A 24,607-nucleotide genomic window follows, 5' to 3' on the forward strand; every position below is an offset into this window, starting at 1 on the left:
TTTAAAATCCTTTTATGATTCTTCCCATTAGACTTCTTTGCTAATATCGCACAAAGTACTTAAGAGGTTAAAAGTAGACTGTTTGCATTAACTTTGTAATCCCTCTCACACTGGTAATAGTGCTTTAATACTGTCCACTTGTAGTTGGATATGAGCAAATATTTAAAATAATTGTCCGCTCTACAATAACTGTGCAGTCTACAAAAATGTTTGTCGGCTTCATAGTTTGTTTTGCATTTTATTCGTTAACGATCTGGGAATCTTGTTTCCATGTTGAGGAATGATTTTCTTTTCATGGTTGTACCCTGAAAGCAGACTATATACTAGAAATCATAGGCAATTGCTCTGTTCCTTCAAGCAATGCCACTGTAATAGCTTTGTGTTGAAATTCAGCCTGCAAGATGCGATGCCATGCTACTAAATTAATTACTTGTGTTTATTTGCAGATTGGATAATAACCTGATCAGTGTTTGGCCCTTCTGCCATAAGTTTCGCAAAAATTGTGAAGTGGATAATGCTTTGCCTGCCTCTGTCCAGCTGCACTTTCAGCACATAAATGACGTGTTACAGTGTGTGATCTTTGTATTTGTGCAAAGATATCCTGATGTCATTGAGAATGGGGTTGTACATGGGTTCCTGTTACGTGCAGCTGTGGGGACACTGAAGCTCCAGCCTTTTCAAGGTGGAGGTTCCAAAGTCTCATCTCATTGCGTGTGCAAAACTCATCATAGCAACTTAAAAGGCCAAAACAGATTGATAATTATGAAAGTCCAAGTCATATTTGAGTTTGTTTACCTGATGTCAAGAAAAATGAATCTATAGTTTGTCTAGTCAGCATAACAAATATAATTAATAAACTATATCTGGACACTTTAAAGCACAAACAGGTTTAGAAAGACAATTTTTACACTGTGTGAGAAGGATTCATTTTCCTTGTGAACTGTGTCGAGGTGAATGAAGCCTTTATATCTTTCATAGGTAAGGTGCTACTGCTTGTAATTGCCTTGTGTATCCAGATGCGCTGTACATAGTTGCACTTTACAGGCTGAAGTGATTTCAAAGTAGCTGGATATACAAATGTACAATCCAATAAATACACCTTACCCCTTTTCAAACACCAGAAAAAGTAACTGCACCTCATAGTCTTGGGTATTCACACATAGTTGGGGCACACAGTTCAGTACCATCTCTTGTGTAAGCTCACGTATAAATGTTATCATTAAGACTTTGACTAATTGCATGACATTTAGTGTGCATGCAAGTGCTAATAAGAATGGTGTGCTACTTTCTAAAGGATCCTCGTTCATTTATTATGAGTTTTCATCTAAGTAGCAGTAAGAATCTTTTTGATGTGTTCAGCATGTGGACCAACTCCAGATGTTCACTGGAGATGAACTGCTTGGATTTCCTAGAGTGAGGGAAACTGGTTTTCACTGGCGCATAACCCTCTGAGCTGGTGGTTGCGGTAGCAGGGTGGCTTGTGGGAGGAAGAGGCTTCTCACCCTGAGACCCAGGTGAGGTGTGAAAGCCTCGGAGCTGTAAGCTCTGATCCCTATCACTAAATCCCTGGTTTTAGGTTGAGAGGCTGCAGATTCAATTCCCAGAGAAACCAAAGGTTCAGGTACATCTGTTCAAAGTAAGCTTTCTGGGATGAATTAATTCATGGCTATCATAGAGCTGTTTTTTTTTTTTTTTTCCTCCCTTCTCTTTATCTCCCCAGCTTCCAGTGTTAAAGGGTGTCCCAGGAGGTTTTGGAGAAATGCATTGTGGTTTACATAGCAGAGTAGGACCTTACTGAGAGGGAAATAGCAACACAGTGAATGTCAGCACGTGGGATCATGCGATGCGTTTTCTGCCCTCACAAGTGCTATAGTAACCGACTTTTCTTCCAGGTCTGTATCATGCAAAATACTAATGGCAATCTCTGCACCACTGAAGTGGAATAACTTCTGCAATGAATTGTTTGTGACTGATGCGTTGTTGGGTTTTTTGTTTGGTTGGTTGGTTTGTTTTTTTTTAAGTACACCATGAGAGGCAATTGTGGGTCTGTAGTAGACTAAACTGAAGCAGGTATTGCTTTTGTAAGAGGTGGCAACTAAAGCACTTGCTGGCGGTGAATAGCCAGTGCAGTGACAGGAGCTGTGAAGACAGCTGGAAATGCCTGAACTTGCTTGTTTCGCAGTACTTTCCTGAATAGGATAGTTGGGATAGAGCTCAATGCAGCCTTAAATGCTTGTGGGATGTATTTAATGTAGCTCTCGTATAATAGACTATGCTGTGTTCATTTAGTGCAGTGTGCTGCTGTTGGAAAGAAGCGCTCAAGTGCCATTGAGACTCTTTGCCTGGGCTTGGTAGATTTTGAGGTGCTGGAGCAATGATTTAGTGCAGTATGGTGTGGGACTTGTGAGATCTTTTCCCTCTGGGATGAGAGTCTGTCTGCCCAGCGCAGTCCTGTCCCTTGCTCCCCCAGCAGATGCCCAGTGATTTCTCTGAGCTGGGGCACAGCCTTGGTGCTCTGGCACTGGAGATGGTGAGGGGCTGGTGGAGCACCATGTTCTCCCTCCAGCAGAAGGGGTTGAAAGTGAGCAGAGATGCCATGAATGGGAAATCCCTGGGAAAGGATCTGGTGTCAAGGGAAGAAGCAGAGGAGTAATGGCAGAGGGCACGGGCAATATGCCACTGGGGTATTTGTGGTGCCTGATCTTTGTAAGATACAATTAAGATATTGATGCTACTACAGTGGTGCTGTAGCAGCCTTGACTAGTCCATCCTCTAGGAGGGGATTTCAGCACTTATAAAGCCAGTTCTCAGTATTCTAGGTAGTGTGCATGCGTGAATGTATGCTTGCATTTGGTGTGTATCCTAGACACAAAGAAGTATGAAATCAGATTTAAGATTTAGGGTGAGAGCTTGCAGGCACAAGGGGTTTGGATATGCAGCTGTGTATAATTCTTGCATCCTTTTGTCTTTGCTCTTAATGTTGCTAATAGTCACTAGAAGAGGCAACACAAACTTCAGCTAGAAAGAAGGAAAAGTCCATTTATTTCCACAGACACTGCAAAGTGAAACATCTGAAGTCTTTAACGAGCTGAACACGCTGATCTTTCTGTATTTATAGCTTTAACAATGGGGGAAGAATTAAAATAAATAAAAAGAGGAATGATCTCTTCATTGGCTTCTCTGGAGGCAGTATTATCCTCTTCTCAATTTGAGGATTTGTTTCCTTTTAAGGACTGCTTTAAAAACATTTCCTTTTTTATAAAGCAGAGGTGAATTACTCTGATCATTCATGTGAAGTGACTTGCTGTATGCTTAATAATAGCTCAGATATTTTATTTGTGCTGTACTTTTTTTTTTTTAATGAAGATCTCAAGTCAGCCCTTAGAAGACAGATTGTATTGCACAGGGCACGTTAGATTGTCTTGAACAAAGTACCTTTCTTTTTTTAATTGGTATTTTTTATTGCTATGACCTACATTCGCAGGGTGAGGGCAGCACTGTTCCTCCAGTGGCTTAGACAAGTGTTAACTCCGCAAGGAGGAGGAGAGCTATTCCCTTATCTGGAGACTTTCTTGGGTACTTACAAAGCTGCATACTTCACTTATTCCTCAAGTACTGATATGCAGTATATGTGCAGTAAAGCGACACGTTTTTAAGCACAGCATTTAATAGCATTTAATGCTATTAAAGGGGGAAATAGTTAGTGACCTGCTATACCACTTAGACACTCACAAGTCTATGGGGCCTGATGAGATCCACCCAAGAGTACTGAAGGAACTGGCAGATGTGCTCACCAAGCCCCTTTCCATCATTTACCAGCAGTCCTGGCTAACTGGGGAGGTCCCAGTTGACTGGAGATTAGCGCATGTGACACCCATCTACAAGAAGGGCCGGAAAGAGGACCCGGGGAACTACAGGCCTGTCAGCCTGACCTCGGTACCAGGAAAGCTGATGGAGCAGATCATCCTGAGTGCCATCAGGCGGCATGTAGAGGACAACCAAGGGATCAAGCCCAGCCAGCATGGGTTTAGGAAAGGCAGGTCCTGCTTGACCAACCTGATCTCCTTCTGTGACCCACCTAGTGGATGAGGGGAAGGCTGTGGATGTTGTCTACCTAGACTTCAGTAAAGCCTTTGACACTGCTTCCCACAGCATTCTCCTGGAGAAACTGGCTGCTCATGGCTTGGACGGGTGTACTCTTCTCTGGGTAAAAAACTGCCTGGATGGCCTGGCCTAAAGAGTGGTGGTGAGTGGAGTTTACTCCAGTTGGCGGCCGGTCACAAGTGGTGTCCCCCAGGGCTCTGTGTTGGGGCCAGTTCTGTTTAATATCTTTATCAATGATCTGGATGAAGGGATCGAGTGCACCCTCAGTAAGCTTGCAGATGACACCAAGTTGGGCGGGAGTGTTGATCTGCTTGAGGGGAGGAAGGCTCTGCAGAGGGACCTGGACAGGCTGGATCGATGGGCTGGGGCCAATTGTATGAAGTTCAACAAGGCTAAGTGCAAGGTCCTGCACTTGGGCCACAACAACCCCACACAATGCTACAGGCTTGGGGAAGAGTGGCTGGAAAGCTGCCTGGTGTAAAAAGGACCTGTGGGTGTTGGTTGACAGCCAGCTGAATATGAGCCAGCAGTGAGCCCAGGTGGCCAAGACAGCCAATGGCATCCTGGCTTGTATCAGAAATAGTGTGGCCAGCAGGACTAGGGAAGTGATCATGCCCCTGTACTCGGCACTGGTGAGGCCGCACCTCGAATACTGTGTTCAGTTTTGGGCCCCTCAGTACAAGAAAGACATTGAGGTGCTGGAGCATGTCCAGAGAAGGGCAACGAAGCTGGTGAAGGGTCTAGAGCATAAGTCTTATGAGGAGCGGTTGAGGGAACTGGGGTTGTTTAGCCTGGAGAAAAGGAGGCTGAGGGGAGACCTTATTGCTCTCTACAACTACCTGAAAGGAGGTTGTAGAGGGGTGGGGGTCAGTCTCTTCTCCCAGGTAACAAGTGATAGGAGGAGAGGAAATGGCCTCAAGTTGCACCAGGGGAGGTTTAGACTGGATATTAGGAAATTTTACTTCACTGAAAGGGTTATCAAGCATTGGAACAGGCTGCCCAGGGAGGTGGTTGAGTCACGATCCCTGGAAGTATTTAAAAGACATTTGGATGAGGTGCTTAGGGACGTGGTATAGTGGTGGTCTTGGTAGTGTTAGGTTTACGGTTGGACTTCATGATCTTAAAGGTCTTTTCCAACCTATACGATTCTGTGATTCTGTAATTCTCAGCATGAGTTTGCAAGTATTCGCAATTAAACCTACCAGTTGTGGTGGTACTTGTAATCAAAGTGAGTGGGGGTTTTTACAAGGCTCAGAAATGCAGCTAAAAATCATAGACTTTCAAATCACCTCTCAGAGCAGTTCTTCTGGCCTTCCTGGGCTGGTCTTCTCACCATTCCTCCATGTCTCCCACCTCCTCGTGTCTGTTCCCACCTTTTCAAGGCCCTGTCATGTCCTGTGAGACCTCTGCTGCCACCACCTTCCCTCTGGGCTCATAGACATCCCTGAGAGTTGGCTGTTAACTGAAGGGTAGAGTGAAGGAAACAGAAACCAGATCTCTCCAGCTGCTTGTCATTAGAAAGAGCAGGGACAGCAGTGGGATGTGAGGGACCCCCAGCTGAGTGCATGGGCAGAAATTGGACCCCATCACCAAGTCACTGAGAAGCATCTGCTGGTGTGGAAGGAGAGTGCCTGGGCTCCTGCTTGGGAAAGGTGAGTCTTGGTGCCACCTGGAGCACATGGTGTAGGTACCACTGAGTCCTGCCTTGCTGCTGGGGACCACGTGCTGTGTTTGGGGCTTCCAGTAAGGTGAGAAGGGAAGGGGAACTTGATATTTAAACAACAGCTGCCTTTGCTAGATCAGTCACCAGGTTTGTGTGTTGTTTATATACTCAAAATGTAGGAATATTGTTCTGGCAAGCGTTGTCAAACTCGGATTCTCTTTTCATGCTCACATACAATTAATTTCCTAGAAATTTCAGGAATGGGATGAAAATGTTGTAGATTGTTTGTAACAACTGGTAATACGTGCAGCTGATCAAGCGTAAACTGGGGGCTGGTTTTTGAATGTGCTAAAGCAGGAAACAAAGCTTGGCTGGGTAAGGTCAGCATCAGAAATTTAGGGTCTGTGTTGATTTTTCTTTTGTGTTATAGTTTATAGAGAATGTTTCCTTTTTTCCTTAATGAAACTGTTTTTGCAACTTGTGTCAATCCATCTTTAATCCTATGTAGAAAGACCCACGGCTGTATCTGATGAGAGCAGAATCTGTTCGTGCTTTTGGGACTTCAGATGTGCCTTTTGCAGCTACCAGCTCAGCAGTTAAGCTTATTACAGTAATCCCTTTAGTTGTGCCATCCAGGTTGTTTCTCACCCTGCCCCCAGTCAGGCTGTTCAGCAAACACCCCTCCGAGTGCAGGGCTGTGGGGACATGGGAGGATGTTTTGCCACGGTTACTGCCCCTTCCTTTAACAACCAAAAAACAGTGTGCAGAGCTGCGAGGGAGAGGAGGAAGGATCCTCGTCCTGCTTGTTGGAAATGTGCATGTTTGGATTTTCACCAAGCTGTCTGCGATGAGCCAGAATAAAACTAACAAGTGAAGGCATCCCAGTTATGCTCCCACCCAGGTCATACGTGCCACTGTGTCGTGCTTGCTCTGCGAGAGATCACCCTGCATGTTTACATCCAGAAGTGCAACCAGGATCACAATTTAAGGGTTTCAAGGAGATCCGCTTTTCCCAGCAAATGTTATGCATGAGGCTGGAGTCAGGGACAAGCATCCCTCGAGGGCAGGGCAGGGAGAGCTGGCTGCAATGCCTGGCTGTGCAGGGCTGCCTCCCCTCCCTCCCTCCTTGCAGAGGGGATGGTCCCATTCCAGCAATTAAGGGGAATTAGCAGTTGCTTGGCGAGCCCCAAGACTTTGCAGATGGCTTTTAGAGGGGTGGAACAGATTCCCGCTCCTGACCCTGATGTGTGTCTAGTTTTGGGGCCTGTGGTTGGAGGGAGGTGGATCCAAAAACCATGCTTTTGCCAGATCTGAGGCCAACCGGCTTGTCAAATCTGCAGTATAAAGGTTTATTTTGCCGAAAAGTGGTGTGTGTCGTATTCCTGATATTTCTAAGGACCTGGGTGCTGCTGGCACGTAAATTTCTTGCTTACATTGGGAACTGAAAGCGGGCACTCCAAAAACACATCCTGTAACATAGCAGGACTATGTTAATGTCATGTTGGGCTCCTCAACAGAAATGGGCAGAAACAGACGTTTTCAAATGCATTTGTTTAATGTCATGTTTTCGATGTTTTTATGGTACCAGCGCTCTCTTTGGTGTTATGTTACTGTTATCCCTTTTGAACAAGGCATCGTGGGGTCTTCTGTGCGTATGGGAGAAGGTCCTTTCTACTGACAGTGACTCCTTGCTCCCAAGCACAAGACTTTCTGCAGACCCAGCAGCACTTTTCCCTTTTGAGGAAGATGTAGCTCAAGTTTCCTCTCTCTTTTCCATTATTTTTTAGAGAAAATATGTTGCTTTGTTCAGGTCAAATTTGCAAATACATTGATGGAGCTTGGTTTTTCTCTTTCCTGCCAATTTAATGTTTTTGCACCTTTCATAAATCATTTGATTAACTGTTAAAACTGGAAGAGGCTGTTTGGCATTTATAAAGCTAACGGAAAACTTGAGTAACAGATGCATTATTAGGAGATCGCCTCTCAAAAAGGGAAGTAGTGCAAAAGCCAGTAATGTTTTCCTTGTTGACAAACTTGTTTGGAAGAGATTATTAATCACTCACATCTGTGCAGATGCAGTTTTCAGACTCCTGGTTATTAGTATTTTTAACAGGAGTGGACCACAGCAGGGAATTCCCCCCCTCCCTCTCCAATCCAGTACTTTGGTTTCTTCAGGGAACTTGCTCGTCTGTCAAAAACCACAGTTTGGTAACTGGATGCAATATTAAAGTTTACCACAGAAACTGTCAGAAGGAGAAAGGAATTGAGCTCTTGCTGAAATACTAAAACCATATTAAAACTCTTCAAAGCAAAGTGTAAAAGCATTGAGGTTGCATAGTGAAAATGGGGAGATGATGAGGACTAACAGATGAGACACCAGGGAGAGTAAGTTGCTCATGCAGGTCAAAACTAGGCTGCTCATACTTCTGGCTTTGGGGCCTGAGGCTTTTAAAATAATGTTGGTGATGGTGAGACTGTGACGTGGCAGTTCCTCCATCCAGAAGAGCTGGCTGTGCTTGTCAGCCCTGCAGCTGTGCCTTCCCTGGCCCCGCGCTTTTGGTTTGTGCAGCGGATGACTGTCAGATCTCTTTTCGTGTGGCTCCCTTTGGAAGTGGTCAAAGTTAAACCAGAATCTTAGTATATTTAAACTCTGAGTGTGTGTTCCTTAGTTGCGTTGGTGGCAATTCTCAGTATTTAACTGTTGCTTCTGGGAAGGATAGCCTGCTGTGGAATAGCTGAGGCTTTGCGGGGTGCCAAATAGCTACTACGCAGGAGCTTTAAAGTGCATCTCTCACAGTTGCTTTTGTAGTGCCTGCCCAGGTTTGCTTGTTCTTAAGGGCTTTGCTCTGTCTTGAAGGCAGAGGCCTAGCAAACAGAACGCTCTCAAAAGCAAACTCTGAAAGTGTATCTCTTTTTATAAGGAATTTCTAAAAGAATACTGATAATCGTTTCCCTGAAGCCTGGGAGGTAACCATCTCTTACCATTTATTTAACTGCGTAGGAGGGATGTTGCAGCAATGCACAAATGCTTTTCAATTTTCAATTTCAATCAAACCACATTACAAAGCACTTACTGTAGCCCGGCAGGGGTGTGGTCCAGAAAATTCCTTTTCCAAGTTGATGGTTTTAGGTCAAGACAGAGGGTACAAAACTTTAAGTATGTGAAACAAATTTCTGCTGTGAACTGTGGGAACCTTTGAAAGCTGGAATAACTTTTGCGGCTAGAAGTTTCAAAATTTTTTTTTTTTTTCTTCTTCCTTAGGGTTCAGCTGTACTTACTTTGTTGCAGGTGAACTTGAGTTACTTTATTTATGGACACATTGTGCTGCCTTCCAACAGAGATGACCCCTCAACTCCACCCTGGTCCCTAGCAAGGCATCTGCCACTTGCTAAGGTGTGTGTTAAGCCTACGTAAAAAGCAGTCTTACTGAGCTTTAGTTATCATTTGCATCAGACTAGGGATGTATTGATTTTTAACACAAAGTAATTGTTGCCCATCAGCCACTCTTAGACACTGCTTTGTAGGCTAATTAAAGCACCCCTGTCATTCTCCCAGGTATCGCCTTGTAACTTTGCTTTTTACTTGCAGTGAATTAGTCAAGTGCAAATCCAGCTTGAATTCATTGCCCTCAGTGCATATATGTGCAGATGTCTCTTCTGGCCACTGCAACAAAAGAGTAAATTAATTTCTTTTTCCCAGGAGACTCAAGTCAGTGTCACAGGAGAAAAAAGTTTCTCCTGAATTTGGTGTGTGTGGCAGATGACAGCAAAGCCTCGCTGGGAGTTTGAGTTCTGTGGCTCCTCTGAGCATAGCATATCGTCAGGAGGGTTGCTGCTGAACTGCTGTGTTTTGCAGCCACGAGGGAATAAACCACTTCCAGCACACTGATAGCAGAGCCTCTGCTTGCTTGGCCTCCGGAAACCCAGGAAACACTTGTGAAACTTGGAAGCTGGCTGCACCTCAACCGGGTCACCAAGCTCCTCTGCAGACCCAGCCATGGAATTTAATACTCCCAGAGGGCAAGTATGTATTGAATTACTGTGCCATTACCTGTATCACGCTGCTCTGGTGAACAGAACTGACTTCCAGCTTCCTCCTACTTCCCATTGATAACTATGGCACCAACACAAATTAGCGAAAAGGAACATGTAAGACAATTTAGTGTAATAGCAGATATGCTATCTCGCTTCAGCTCCACTTAACCCCTGACTTTAAGTGGGTATGAGAGATTTGTGCTTGCTAAGTTTAAAAAAGAAAAAGCCACACTGTGAAAGAGGGGAGGAAGGAACTGCAGCAGAGCTTCAGGCTGTCAAAGGCTCTGCTTGTACTCCTGGGTGTGCATTCCTTTGTCGCTAGCTGTCTGAGGTGAAAATTAGCGCTCTATCAAGAGAAGCCACTTCAGGAGAAGATGTGCTTGATATTGGCCAATTTTCTTCTTTTTCCTTAGCTTTGCTTTTCTCCCTTATGCGGAACTCACTGCCCAAGTCTCACTATGTAGCTCTGTTGCTTTGATGCGTATCTGTGGTGTACATTTCCAGTGACATGAGAAGAAAGTTCCTTAACTGTAGGGGAGCATCGTGTGTAAGAAGGGAGCAGGCCACTGCTGGAGGATCACTTTGTGTATCTAAACGTTGTGTGAGCTTAAAATGGAGATCTGTGTTGCATGCTTCTGTACCTTTCTCTTTCTGACCTTTGGATTCTCCCCAGAGCTAAGTTTTGTTACTGCCTTTGGCTCATGTAACTTGTAGTTATAAAAGAGCTTCACTAACTTCTAAATTCTTGTACTGGAGATTTCCTTGCTGAACCACCACTCAGGAGTCACCTGCTCAATATCCCCTGTGAGCTACAATATCTAGCCACAATATCCCTATCTTCCTCTTCCATACCTGACCCAGCTTGTTCAATCATATTGTTTCCCTATTAAGCAAGAGGCAAAAAAGCAGCATTTGATCTAGTTTGCAAGGATGGTGACAGGCTGTTTGTAAGCAGCTTGTGACTGTGAGGAAACCACATGTGAAGGTGACATCAGTGTGACAGTATAAATCTTGCCACCGTGGTTCCAGAAATGCTGAATGTGAATTGAAGGTGTAGCTAATGTCACTAAACGTGAAATGGAAATGTCTTGTTCTTGGCGTTTCCAAGTTTGTTTTCAGCTGTTGTGCCTGCGCCCATCCTTTCTTTCCCTCCTGCATCAGATGTTATAACATAAAAATAAAATGTGTTGTGCAGAGGAATGGCAAACAAGATAGTACGGCAGATTTCAGCTTTCATTACGGTCGCACTGGTGTTTGCACTGTGTTGAGAAGCTTTCTTTTGGTCAGTGAAATCCGTCTAGGTCAGAGGGGTGCCGACCATTCATTGTTTGACTGAGACTGAACTAATGCTCATCTGCTGTCTGTCCTGTAATTAATTCAGACCCCAAATAAAAAAAAAAGGGATTGGAGAAGGCAAAAAGTTGTTCTAACTTCTCTGAGGTGAGCATAACCCTTGTAAATCTCTGAAAGTGAAGAGAAGATTTATTTTCTATGCCGCCATCTTCTGCAGTGACTTGAAAAGGTCTCTTGGTGAGGCGGTGAAGAACTATTATGCAACTAATTTAAACCACTTATAGGGCACTGGCAGTAGTTATTTGGTCTGTCTGTGTAGACCGATGACTTAATTGGACTAACCAGGATAGCTGTGTCATTTTACAAATGTTTGGAAAAGAATTTGAGTGGACAGGGAGGCTGAAGGTCGCTTTTATATTCCAACCTCTTTGTCTACTTTAGTATTGACATGTAAATTCAACGGTATGAGGCAACTTTGCCTATTGCTCTTTGTACTGACTGGCAGCAACTAAAATCTCTGTAGCTTTTAGTTTGACACATTTGAAACTTGCTACAGGATAGGTGCCGTTTGCACACCTACTTATGTGTATTTCAGAATTAGGCTTTCTCTCCCAGCAGGTTTGTAAAGCATGTGTCTTTTGGAGAAAGAAAAAGAGAGATCTCTTTTTTTCTAAAGGTTGCAGGGGTCTTGTGAAACCTGGAGGTGCTGTGTGATCCTTTTGGTATAAGAGGAGCCTGCCTTTCTGCCCCTCCTGTGCTTTCAAAGGTGGAGTACAGTTCTTTTCCTTTTTTTTTTTTTTTTTTTTTTTTCCTTAAACTAAGACTTGAAAATCTTGTGTGACTTGCTGCTTTTGTTGTTCGTTCCTCAGGAAGTACTGCAGATGGTTTTGTATGTTGCATTTAAGCAAACCAGCTAATTTTGGCACTTAATATTCCTGATGTTAACTAATTTTCTCTCTGGTGTGAGAAAAAACTGGAAAATCAAGTCTGTTTGGTTTTACTGTCATGTGGTGGTTGTGATGTGCTCTTGGTCTTGCAACTTGTTCAATACTAAGCAATAATGCACTCTTTGGCTTTTTAGAGCAAGACTGAAATTATCTGTGTTCTCACATAAAAGCTGTGATTATTTCTGCAGACTAGTGCCAGGGCTTCTCATCAGGGACCCGTAATAAACTTGCTAGCTTTTGCTTAAACTCTTGAGCCTTGTCTAGTATTCTTATATTTCAGCGTTGCACAAGACTAGTCTTGACAAACAGTCTTGTAGGGCTGAAGTTAACCTCGTGGAGGGTAAGCACCAAGTTGACCAAAGTTTATTCCAACTTACTTTCTTTGGAGTTTTTTTGGTATATTGGATTGTCTGGGTTTCACTACTTGCAGTTCCTGTTTGTCTGAGGTCTCTGACCACATCAGGCAAATTCCAGCTTGTAAGGCAGTATGAGTAAGACCTATGAACGTCCATGTGTTTTTTAGTACCTTACAAGGAAATGGCTTATCAAGCTGTAGGGCTTATTTTTCTGCACGTACATTTTTGCTAATGTCAAAACTTGCTGTTCCATTGCCCCAGTGCTGTACAGGATCTCCTAGTGGTTTTTAACATAGAAGTATAGAAGTATGTAGTATTACCTTGCTGTAAACCTGCATATAGTGACGTTAACAGAGCAGGAAAACATTTCGTTACCTGCCAGATCACTGTTTTAAAAGCTTAACTTTTTTTCTGTTTATATTTGGTTAATTCTACATTTGTAATGTAGCTTGAGATAAGTCCATTGATGAATTAGGCAGTTTGTGGAAGTGAGGAACTGGTGCAGAGCCAGCTTGTGGTTGGAAATTTCCTGGCAGGGGCAAACAAGGAAACCACAACCCAGGAAAAGCATGCACCTGGAGCTATGGGATGGGGAGACTGCAGAGCTAAATAAGGAGACAGTACAGAAGAATGTGCTAATCAATAACTACTTCAGAACCGGTATAGTGGGGCTGGAGATAACTGACCCCTGCCTGCTCTCCCCCCCACCCGGCTAGGTATCCTGGCCTTAGCAAGAGGGTACAGCATATCTGATTTAGCCTTTGCTGCTCTACTAAAACAGGGATCAGGAATCAAATATGTTGAGAGCATGTCTAGAGCATGTCTTTAAATGAGAAGAGCTTTGAGCTGGAAAAGGAGATGCTTCTTTGCTGCTTTTCAACAATAACATTCTTAATATTCCTGTCTTCCAGTTCTGTACCCCTAGGATAATTGAGTTGTGCTGAATTGTTTGAAAATCTCCCCTGTCAACTGTCATGCTTTTGCCTCTGGTGACCGATGTGGTTAATTCCTCGTCTTAAGTAACAGCCTAACTAACATGCTTTAGGCAGAGTTTTATTTTTAAGGTGGGTATGACTATTGTAAGACTTAAGTGTAGTAGGTGATCTGCTGGCTAGCTGGATTTCACTACTGCAAATTAAATTGCAGACCGAGCTGCAGGAAAACTCCCTTTACATTTATAGTGGTTTTCCAGAGCCTGTTTACTGAGGAAGACCCCATAAGTTTTGGTTTACCCTGCTGCACCATCAAGTTTTTCCTACCGATTAATACAATGATCTGCTCTGAACAGAGTGAGCAAGAGTGAAATGGCACCCCTGCTTTGCCCTCTGCTTGTTCTCACACTTGCTATAACAACCCTTTTTGGCATATTGAGTATTATGCTTTGCTTTTTGTTTGTAGTTTTGCTTTAGTAAAATAGTCTCTTATAGCTGTAAAGCCTTAAGGAAGAAAGTTTCTGGCAATATCTGTAGGAGTTGCAGTTCTTTACTGTGCGAGTGCTGTAATCTATGTCTTGCTTTAATGTTTCTTGGAGCTAAAATATTTTTGGATAAACAAAGCATTTCACATACCGTATAAACCGCTTACAGGCCACCTTTTTACCCTCAGACTGGAATGCAGCCACCGTGAACATTGCAGTGTGAACAAGGACCTCCAACATAGTTGAGGGCCAGTAGTGGGATGTAGTGGGGCAACGTGTCATATCTAAATGTTCATTTTGATCGGTCTATCACACTCCAAGCCATTTATTGTATGAAAAATTACTGGCATCCATAACCAGATCAATTTTTATTTATTGAACAGTTTACAGTAGTTTTTCTTCCCAAAATTGTAACAGAATATTGCTATGTAGGAAGTAGGAGCAGCTAGAAATGTATTTGAGGAGTGCTGGCTCAACACCAGCCCGATCAGGTTCCACTGTAGAAAAATAGACCACAAGTGATGGCAGAAATGCATTTGGTAAGTGGATCTGGTATGTATGGTTTAGCACTGACACTAGTAGATGTGCATTTGCCTCCTGTTAGTCAGTGGAGTTGTCATTTGTCATTCAGGCAGTGCCATGCTCAGCTCTGTCATCTGTTGGGATGGTTGCTGCTCTGTCCTTTTATTCTGTAGGCTATTTAGATCCTGAAGGAAATAAGAAGTATGTTGTTGACATTTGTTGAACATTGCTAGCAGCATTAGAGGCCAAAGTGATCAGCTTTTTGGGATATTGAGATACTTCGGCTTTGCCAGAGATGATGCCTCATAGGAAAGAATGTAAAAATCAGTTGTTCTGCCACTTTTAATTCTTGAAAATCTTAGTATGGCATCTTAGGAATCATGGAGGAACCTACTGAGAGAAAATCTATTTCTGTATAATTTTTCTTGCAGAGGAAAGGCCCATTTCTGGCATTTGTTATTTTACAGTAAAGGTTTTCTAAAACATCTCCCACGTGTTATTACAGAGGGGAAGAGTGTTCTCAACCTGTGGATTGTAACCTGGCTTCTGTTTATGAGAAAGAGCTGAGGGAGGAAACCCGACAGCTTGTGACAACTTAAAAGTTAGGTAGTAGTGTAAACATACCTGCTTGAATCTGTAAGTAGCCTGGAAGCCGGAAACAAGGATTTCTTTCCACCCTGTCTGCATGGGAGATGGGATGTGGCAGTAACTGGAATCCTGAGGAGTGGGCAGCGGCACATAGACTCCCCTTCTCCACACAGTGACGGACATGTCAGACTCCTTGCCAGATAATGTTATGGACACAAAGAGTTTAAATGGGATCACGTTTGGAGGGGCTGAGAAAGTATTTGGATGAGAGATTCCCCGAGGGTTACTAAATACAGGCTCAGGAAACTCCTGGAGCTGAAAGTAGTCAAAGCCTCAGACAGAGCCTTGTCTGACGTGGTGCACGCCATTTAGCTGCTCTTACACTTTGATTCAACTGATGTAGCAGAACAGCTATAAGGTTTTTATTGTGGCATGGGGATATCATGAAAATAAAAGCCCTGAAACTCGGGGTGACTGAATTTAAGGGTTGTAATAGTGGAAGCAAATGCCAGACTTTTAGTTGTGGGATGGCAGCACTGAAGGGAATCTCTGTGAAAAGTAGTCGCTGATCTTGAGTATGTTGGCTTCAGCCCAGAGGTGCTGTGAGAATGATACCTTCCATTTTTCCATTTTACAGCCTTTCTTTGATTAAGTTTTCCTGGGCAGTAAGGTGAATTGAAAAGGAGGTTAAAATGGGATAGCTGCCCAAGCATTGCATACGTGGCAGTGTTTGCTGTTCTGATATCAGTATCTTGCAAATCTTCTGTTTAGAAGAGGCCCACAGACAAAGTATTGAATGATATTTTCAGAGCTTAAAGAGGCTTAAAGAAGTGTCCTTTATAAATTTCAGTGTTGCTAACAGCACATTTTCGTATACTTAGAAGTTCTTTAACTGCTGCAGTAACGTAGGGAAAGCTGCTTGGGCACATTTTGAGTGTATTTGCCAGATGAGCAGAGAATGTGTTTAGTTTTTTTTTTTTTTTTTCCACTTCAGTGGAGGTCTTGGTGTGCTTCATGAAGTAGGTTGTTTCTAGCTTACTTGCAAAGCTTGAGCAATCAACACAAAACTTGTCAGCACATCTCTCCAACTGTCCTGCTAAGTATCCCCTGACCTCCCTGCCCAGGACAACTGTTGGCATCCACTGGTACTTCAGGAATTTGATGCACTCCACGGAATGCACCATGTGGCCTTGGAGAAGCAGTGAGGCCAGAGTGAGCTGCTGTGTGCCTGTGATGCAGGTGGCTGACAAAGGAGACATTCAGTCACCAGCGGAGGATCACATTGCAGAGGTGAATGTGAACTAATGTTCTTAACCCTGCTGGAGCTGCAGAAACACACAACAGATCTGGTTTTGTGCCCTGCTTATTTGCCTTAATCTCTCCGGACTGCACAGTCTGTAAATGACCCTGTCTCTCTGTTCTGCCCGTCCTCCTTTAGAGATCAGCACGTAAGCATACCAGCATCCATCCTGGTGTCCCCTTCTTCCTACGCCATCATCACCACTACTCTGCAGGTACCATATTGTCCAACTGGTGAAGTTTCAAACTTGTGGTATTGTTCTCATGTTAAAAGCTGAAAAATCTACGAGAAATACAATTTCTCAACTCTCTGGTCAATGAAGGGTGCACCTCCTTTTGCCAAACCAGTTATTCTGATTTCTCTCTTTGTAATAGCTTTGTATCAGCTATTACTTTTTAAAGATGCTTGCAAAGGTGGAATGTGTTTACGGGCCTGTTTTTTCAAACCACTTGCAAAATGGGAAGAGCTAAGTTTAAACTGCTGTGGTTTGTTTCTGAGTTAGTAGATAACTTGACAGGAAGGCTTTTGGGTGTGAAGTCATGTATAGTCATATAGTGTGAATTCTGACGCGTGATGTTGCTTGCAGGTCAAGGTGAACCATTTCTGTCTTCATCCCCTTAGCAGAAGCATGTAGACCATGCTTGTCATAGAGTCCTTGGCTTTCATCCCATTCTTTTCCAGCTCCTGTAAAGCCAGAATAGGTACCAGTCAATGGAAAATGATCCATGAGATGCCAAACACCAGTTTGACTGGTAAAAATAAGCAGTATAATAAGCAATTTGAAGCAGTTCCTATTGGTGGCAGACGACAGGGAGCTTCAGTCATGTTACTGTCTGTTCCACAAGTGGCAGTGAGGTCGTGACTCTGGTTTATCTCTAACATGTTTGCATACTGAACTCACAAGGTGTGTTGTACGAAAGGTCACGGGCTGAAGGGAAGGCTTGTCAGTTGCTAGTTGCTTTTTGGGAAGAGGCATGTGACCTTTTATGAGTAGATTTACTGACTGCAAGTTGAGGGAACCCTTGATGGCTTTGCCAGTAATCAAGGAGAGTGTGTTTTGGAAGCAAATGTTGCAGCAGACAGCATTGCATTCAAAAAGATGTTACAACAGTATACCTTGAAATGATTATCAAGCTGAGGCTTTCAAGAAAGTCCTTCTAATAGATACATGTGTGTATGTATATATGCACTAAGTGGACTGCTAGTGGGAGCTGTATGTAGTGGAAACTTCATCCAAATATCGATCCAGAAAATACAATCTGTCTGAATAATCAGACCTTGGGTTTTTATAACCTGGGGAAATTATCTAGATAGGTCTGACTGCAAATACCCTGAAAATGACCTAAGTATGAGTTAGTTGCAGTGTGTTTCATTTTATTAATGTTTTCCAACCTAATAATAACTTGGTTTTTTACAGTTAACTAATCTTAGCTTTTTATTTTCAAAGTATTTTGAGGTGAATCTGGGAAATTTTGAGCATCTCACCCTGTAGGGACAGTTGAAAATATCAGTGTGTACCAAGTCAATTCTCAGTGTCCTGGCATCCATCTAGTGTAAAGATTTCCAAGAGCCCATGGGGCAGTTGGCACCCTGAGTGATAAGGAGACTCATAGCAATGTTGAAGCCAGATTTGTGGAGAGGAGTGTGTCCTGGAAGGTGTTTTTTGGAAGGCTGAACAACAAGAAGATGAGGAAGAGGCCTGAGAGAGGAATGATTATTTCAGAAACAGGGAAAGAGAACGTCTCCTGTTAATGGGATTGCTATTTGTTGCATACTTGTGTGTTAGATCTCTTATGACGTGACCTAAAAATAAGTCCAGGCAACAGGCAAAGGGGGTTTTGGGTCTGGTTATTTCTTAATGGAAGCTGATTCGCCCTTTGTTATATCTCCTCCTCTCTCTGCTGTAGTTATTTAGTAAGAGACCTCAAAAGTTTGTCATCTTAACTGGTGCTCATGCAGTCCTTTTTTCCCCACACTTCTAGAAATTATACTTCACCTTATTTACAGCATAAAATGGAAATCAAGACTTGGTGGTGTACGGCTAGCTTTGCACAAGCTAGTGCAGAAAGTACACAGATGTCTTAGATGTGAGACTGAGCACAGTTGTGGACTTCCATGATAAAAGTGCAAATTTTAATAGTGAAGAAAGCGTGCTTGCTGCAAACAGTATCTTTCATTTGTCACTGAAGTCTTTTGAGCTTCTTCCCCTCAGTTTTGTTCCCACTCCCTGGTTCAGGTCACTGGGATGCTGGAAGAACTAAACAAAGGTAATCCCGTGAATAAATCTTGCTAATTCACATAATTATGTTGCTGTCGGTTGTGATAACAACAGTTTTCTTGGGGCTTTGGGACATTAGGAATGAGTTTGCAGCGTGCTAGCTGTTTTGCTACCATCTTTCCATATAAGAAAGATGAAGGGGATGTTTCTGGGCTGCCTCCTTTACTGCTTCACCAAGCACTGATTAAAAATGCAGTGTGTCTGGCAGGGCGGAATGGTCTCTGCATCTTCCTAAAATAGAAGTGGGAGCTAAAAATATTCTGCTTTTCACAATTAAAGACAAAAAAGTAAAATGGAAGTTACCCTAAAATATAATAGCAAAAGCAGGGGTGGGGTTGGGGGGGAAAGTAGTATTTAGATAATGGTTCCCTATTACAGACCTGTCTACATAAAACAAATGATCATTCTTTTCTTACGTACCCTTTCATTGGGAGCGAACGCTACATTACGATTAGCTGTATGATTTTATTGTGTCCGCAGGAAGAGCACAGAGGCAAACAACTGTAGATTAGCAGCAACTGGCAAAATAGTTCAGTGATTAGCATGCCTTTGGAGATGTTTCTTGTGTAAGAACTGCATCACAAATTTTACTGGCTTACTATGTTCAAAGAATTAACTGTGAGGAGGATTAAAATGACATCTTAGATTTTGGATAAACATTCTCTCAAAATCCCTTACGTTGTCTTTAAACCAATTAATTTGACTTCTTTAATCCACAAGTGTACTGGGTTGGCGAACTCACGCAAGTGATCTATTTAGGGTCAATTTCTCCAATGTGTTTTAAGGAGTACTATAGTGTGTCTGGCAAATGAGAAGCAAACATACCAGTGAAATGTGGAAATACGCCTGCCTTCCTGTGCTAGGGTGTAAAATGAAAATACAGCTCTAATCATTGAGGTGCCTTTTCTAAGTAGCAGTCGATAGCTGGATAATCCAGCCTTTGCAGACATTCCTGATCCTTGCTGTTTATGTTGGATAAGAAAGTAAGACAACAGCCTACTCCTTTTGCAATGGTGCTGCTTGCATATATGTGTTAAGTGGGAAGGAAAAGAGGAAGAGGAGAATCCTCAACTCCAAAGCTTCATGTCTGTGATTTGCAGGCACAGCTGTGGTACAGTACACAGAGATATTTTTACTTCTGTAAAGTCTTGAAAAGTGGCCCTCAGTACTTAGATGTGGACACTTACTCTCCTAACTCATGTGGACAGCTGGTTCACTTATAATTCTGCATGGATAATAAGTATGGTAGCATTCACCTGAAAAACACTGGAATATTAATAAAAGAAATTATTTGCTCTTTCTGGAAATCCTGCAGGTTTCCACAAGCTGTAATCTATTAAATGCATTAGTCAGAGATGCAGTGTCAACTCTAAGCCTGTCTTAAGCTCGAGGCTGTGCTGGTTACGATATATTAGATCAGGTGTTGTAAAATGGTGCATATATTCTGAATAAGCTAGCGATGCTCTAGAGAGTGTTTGGGTGCTGTTGAGAATGACTGGTAGTTCCTAGCCATCTTGTGATAAGGAGAACAAGACTGGCAGGTAACTTCAGAAATTAATCTTCATAGCATCAAAACCATCAGAATTGCTTCTCAGATGGTGCTTCTGCATTAAAGAAATGCTGCGGATGTTAGAGCAAGTGGTATCACAGGCAGAGCTGAATGTTGTCATGTTATATGCTAAAATAGAAGTGGGCTTCTCTCGTGCTTGTTATGACTCGCTATCGCTTAGCAACTCCAGAAACTGAACTACTTCCATGAAGATATTAAAATGCAATTTAAGGAAACTGGGCCCTGAACTTGGCAGCCTGTACCCCAGCAGAGCAGAAGCCGCCGCTGTGCAAATGGAAGGATCTTCCTCTGGGGGAAGGAGCAGAGGATGGAGGAGTTTGGCATACAGGCTAATTGATTTAGGTAAGACAGACCTTCTATTTTTGGAAAAGTATATAACAAATGTTAGAGTTTAAAAAAAAAATAATACAATGAAGGTTTGTGTGTGCCACAAGAAAGATGGAAATGAGCTCTAATCAAACTTTGCCATACAGTTCTGCTATCAGTGTAACTTTGGTAGTAAACAAAGCTAACTGTCAGTGTGAATTGCTTCTACTTTGTTCTAACTGACTCTGAAATAGTTCTGTATGTGGCAGAAAACGTGTCCTTACAGGGTCAGTCTGGCTTTGTACCAGAGAGGAAGAGGCTACAGATGTTATTGAGCATCTTGGGAGCGCTCGTGGTGCTCAGCAGCACATTCTGATTCATGACTTGCTCGTTGAAAATGCGTGTTTATGTTTGAGCACCAGTTTATGCTCCATCATCTCTTGGATCCGAGGGGGGGGAATCCGTCATTCCTAGAAGAGCGGGTACGCAGAGTTTGGAGCTTTCCCTCTGGATGTGGGGAGTGGTACGGCAGGCTGGCTTTCTTGCGGTTCACACTGATGCTGCTCCCAGCAGATGGGTGGCTTTTTGGGCTTCACAAAACTTGGCAGATGAGCGAGTGCCTGTGAGCAGAGAGAGAGTATGATGTGTTTGGAGGGTGGCTGTTGTTATGAGATAAGAGTGCAGTTACTCATGGAAACAGGGCCTTCCTCCTTACTGAAGACGTGCTGGTGGGTGTTCATGGGATGGATAACTTGTCTTATGTTTGGAAACATTACCTCTTATTACTACAGTCCTACAGCAAACAGGGCAGCATAGCAAGGCTTTTACTGAGCAGCTCTGCCACTGGCACTGTGCCGTGGCTCTATCCGGATAGACAAAAGCCATTTGACTACCAGCCTGTTACACAGAGGAGTCTTCTGGCCACTGGAGGCTGGGCTAGTGGGTGTTTGGGGCGGGTAGTGGTGGTGTGCTTGATGGCAGCCTCCCCAAAGCACTTTCATGGAATAATCTTGAAGATGAGGCAAGAATGCAGTGTAAAACCCAACTGTGAATTTCCAAGTAATCCTAAATGTAGCTAAAAAGGAGTCCAGGAGAGCAGAATTGCCATGCTGTAGGCTGCTTGCTTCCTGGCAGTCAGTTACTTGGAGTTGGTTCTGCTTCAGCAAGCAGAATTTGATCACCCACCCCCCCCCCCCCCCCCCCCCAGTATTTGGATGGAAATGTATGAATCACGGTTTTCTAACTAATGTGAATGGAGCAGGGAGACCATCTGGTTTTCCCTTATCCGAAAGTTTAATTGAAATAGCCCTGCAGAGCCCCATCTGAAAGGGGGCTGGTTTTCTTCCAAATCTCTCGCCCTGGTTTTGTCTCCCTTGAAAGCTGGGGGGGTTGAATTAAGAGTGTATCCACTTCCCAGCCATGGGGCTGAGTGGTTTGTCTGCTACTGCCAGCTCTAATGTTTGGCTGGGCAAAAGTTAGATAACAGGGATGGAGAGAAGCCTGTTACCTGGGTGCTGCCTTTTGAGGATTTTGGTCACACGCATTTTGATTTTTACATTTTGTTTTTCCTTCATTGCAAGTGCTTCCTCTTTCTTGTAAATGATCTTGGTTATCTTGAAGACTAGTAGAAAAGGCTTTCAGCCTTCCTCCTTCGCTCCCCCCACATCAGCTTATTTGTCAGCAAAACCTGTTATCTTGTGTGATGCCTGGTTCAGAGCCTGGATGACTTTACCAGCTCCCTTTAAAGAAAATGTCAAGATTTATTTCTTTAGTGTGTGCTCCAGGCAGCATGTGTATCCCAAGAGTTGTTCTGCTTGCTTGCTTTTTTAGTTTAAAAAAGGTGCTCTGGGTATTGCTGGAACTGACTATGGCTTTTGAGAGTGAAACACTGAGATTCCCATGATGTGGGAGTAGACGGTTTCTGGTCTATGGTGCCCCTGGACCAAACCAGGTGGTCAGTGGCCCATTTCTGGCAGCTCTGTTTTCCATGTTGTTCAGGGGTGGCGCTCTCTACCAAACCACTCTTGCCTGGTGTGGGCTGTGAGGAAAATAAGCGTACGTCCAAGATACACTCCTGCAGGAAGGCTGGTGCACATGGGGAGTAGAGGATCTGCTCTCCATGGGATGCCACAAAGTGGATGAAGAAGCACTCCAGGCCTCCTTCAGATCCAATGAAAGCTGGTTATAGGCCTTATTTGGACACAGGGATCTTCTATCTTTCTGCATCCTTTGGGAAATACTGTTTTTAAAATGCAGCTGTCCATGTTAGCATGGTCTTTATTGTATATCCTAGCTATTGGTAGACCTGGAGGTCATCTTCATATTGTAATAACTCCTAATATTTTAATAGAAGGCTTGCTGTTAGCTCTGCTTCTTAATATGTAATTGTTTTTATTTGTTTTTTTTAACAGTGACTCTTATGACTACGTGAGAAGCAGCCAGCAGCAGGTCTTCTGAGCTTTGACTCTCATATTTATGGTGAGCTTCTAACCCAATGAAACGAGTGCTCTAGGTAGAAAAGCAATTTCAGGTAAGTAAATGAATTTTGCATTTTCAACCATGTGTGTTTTGGAGTGGTGTGTTTTTTCAATACTTTGTTTACTGTAAACTGATACTAAATGTGACCTGAATTTGGATAAGTTTGTGTTTTGGGCTTGCACGGGCAGATATCCATTTTGCTTTGGATTAATAATTTTTTGCATGTTTGCCAATGGCAGTGTTCAGCACTGGCAGCAGTCAGTGGTCCTCACTTGTCTTTTGCATCGTCTGACTTAATGTCCTACAGCTGTGTGGCACTGTTTCTTTTGGCACCTCTACTGGCTGGTTTCTTTAAGTGAGACTTTCATTTAAAAGCATGGCTTAGTAGAGAATATGATGATTCCCTCCATTTTCTGTTAGCTTAGCCATTGCTTGTGCCAGCCTGGCACTCTCTTAATTCAAGGAAAAAAAATTTACACAAACAGTCCAACTCCAGTACTAAATTGTATAATCTTAGGAAAAGGCAACTGAAAGATCACTTAGATCGGTTCCTTTTTCCTGCTTCCAGGTAAGGATAACTAAGAGCAAAACTTGAGAAGATGTAGGTTGTGTATAAATGCTCCAAAACCCCTACTTATAAGGAAATATTTGCCCTTCTGGCTGTTGAAACTGGAGTGATATATTGGGTAGACAACCAGACTGGCGGCTGGAATACCTGGTTTCTGTTCCCAGTTCTGGCTTTGACGTAGATGAATGGCCTGCAAAGAGAAAATAAATGGGGCGTATACCCTTTCTTGCTGCTTTTAGTTATGTTTTTGTGTTTTAATAATCCTTTGAAGCTGTGCGAGGATTTGCTGAAAGGCATCTTTTAAGATTTTTGTGGTTTTGTTGGGTTTGATCTGTGCTGGAAAGCTCCATGACTGATTTAAGAGCTAGAGGGGGAGGTGTCGTAAGAACAGAAAATAAAAGTGGAACTATTGGGCATAGAGATTTTGAGAAAGAGAAACTGTTTTTAAAACTGTTGTTTGTTTGTGTGTAACCTGAGTTACTAGCACATTGAATGAACCAAGTCTTTCATACCTTCCGTTCTTAGTTGGGAAAGCTGCTGCCTTTTTATCAAAATGTTCTTGAATATTAATGAGACTTAACTGGCTGATTCTGAGAGGTCGTGGTGAGTGACAGATCAGAAAAGCAGCTTTCAGTTGTGATTCTTCCTAATGCAGTTGTAACTCTTCCTGCGGGTGCCCCGAGCAAATGTGGTTTTGGGACGGTTGGTTTTAGCCCCTCTCCTACAGACGTCACAGTACTGCATGCCTCTAAATCTCAAGTGTTGTACAATTAAGATGTTGGGTAGCACTTCCACAGATACTCTAAGAAATACCATCAGTAATCAGAAATAATGAGAAAAATACTGTGACTAAGCATCAACGCCGCTGAAATTGAGGGAACTGATTTTTTTTGTGTGTCACATGTAAGGTGACTTGTTATGAGCAGATTTTAATTTTGCAGTTGCTGCTTTCTGAAAGCTGGCATCTATGTGATAGTTGTTCTGGACAAACTGTAATATCTAGGCTTGTTTTCATCAGTCATGAAAAATTCCTAATTTCCCCACCCTCCTTCAACTATATAAATATTAAGAGCAGAAGACACTTTTACCAGACACCAGAAGCTCATGTCACTTGTCTCGATTCAACTTTTGTTTCCCCTGGGTCCAATACACAGACGTTATGAATAATGTAGTAATCTATTA

At 43.0% G+C, this 24,607-nt stretch overlaps 1 protein-coding gene across 12 annotated transcripts in view; it reads left to right on the forward strand.

Moving 5' to 3' along the window:
• Positions 1-24,607, forward strand: part of SGMS1 (sphingomyelin synthase 1) — a 109,391-nt gene that overhangs the window by 7,485 nt on the left and 77,299 nt on the right. For 9 of the 12 annotated variants that reach the window (XM_072870089.1, XM_072870077.1, XM_072870079.1 and 6 more), the window contains one exon: positions 22,791-22,909. The exons of 1 other annotated variant lie outside the window; for it this stretch is intronic. The gene's annotated coding sequence lies outside the window, so the exon portion shown is untranslated. The remainder of the gene's footprint in view (positions 1-22,790; positions 22,910-24,607) is intronic. 2 more of the 12 variants (XM_072870084.1, XM_072870087.1) reach the window with 1 other exon arrangement.

This window comes from Ciconia boyciana, chromosome 8 (assembly GCF_034638445.1).
Source record: "Ciconia boyciana chromosome 8, ASM3463844v1, whole genome shotgun sequence".
In the NCBI taxonomy this organism is placed as follows: Eukaryota; Metazoa; Chordata; class Aves; order Ciconiiformes; family Ciconiidae; genus Ciconia; species Ciconia boyciana.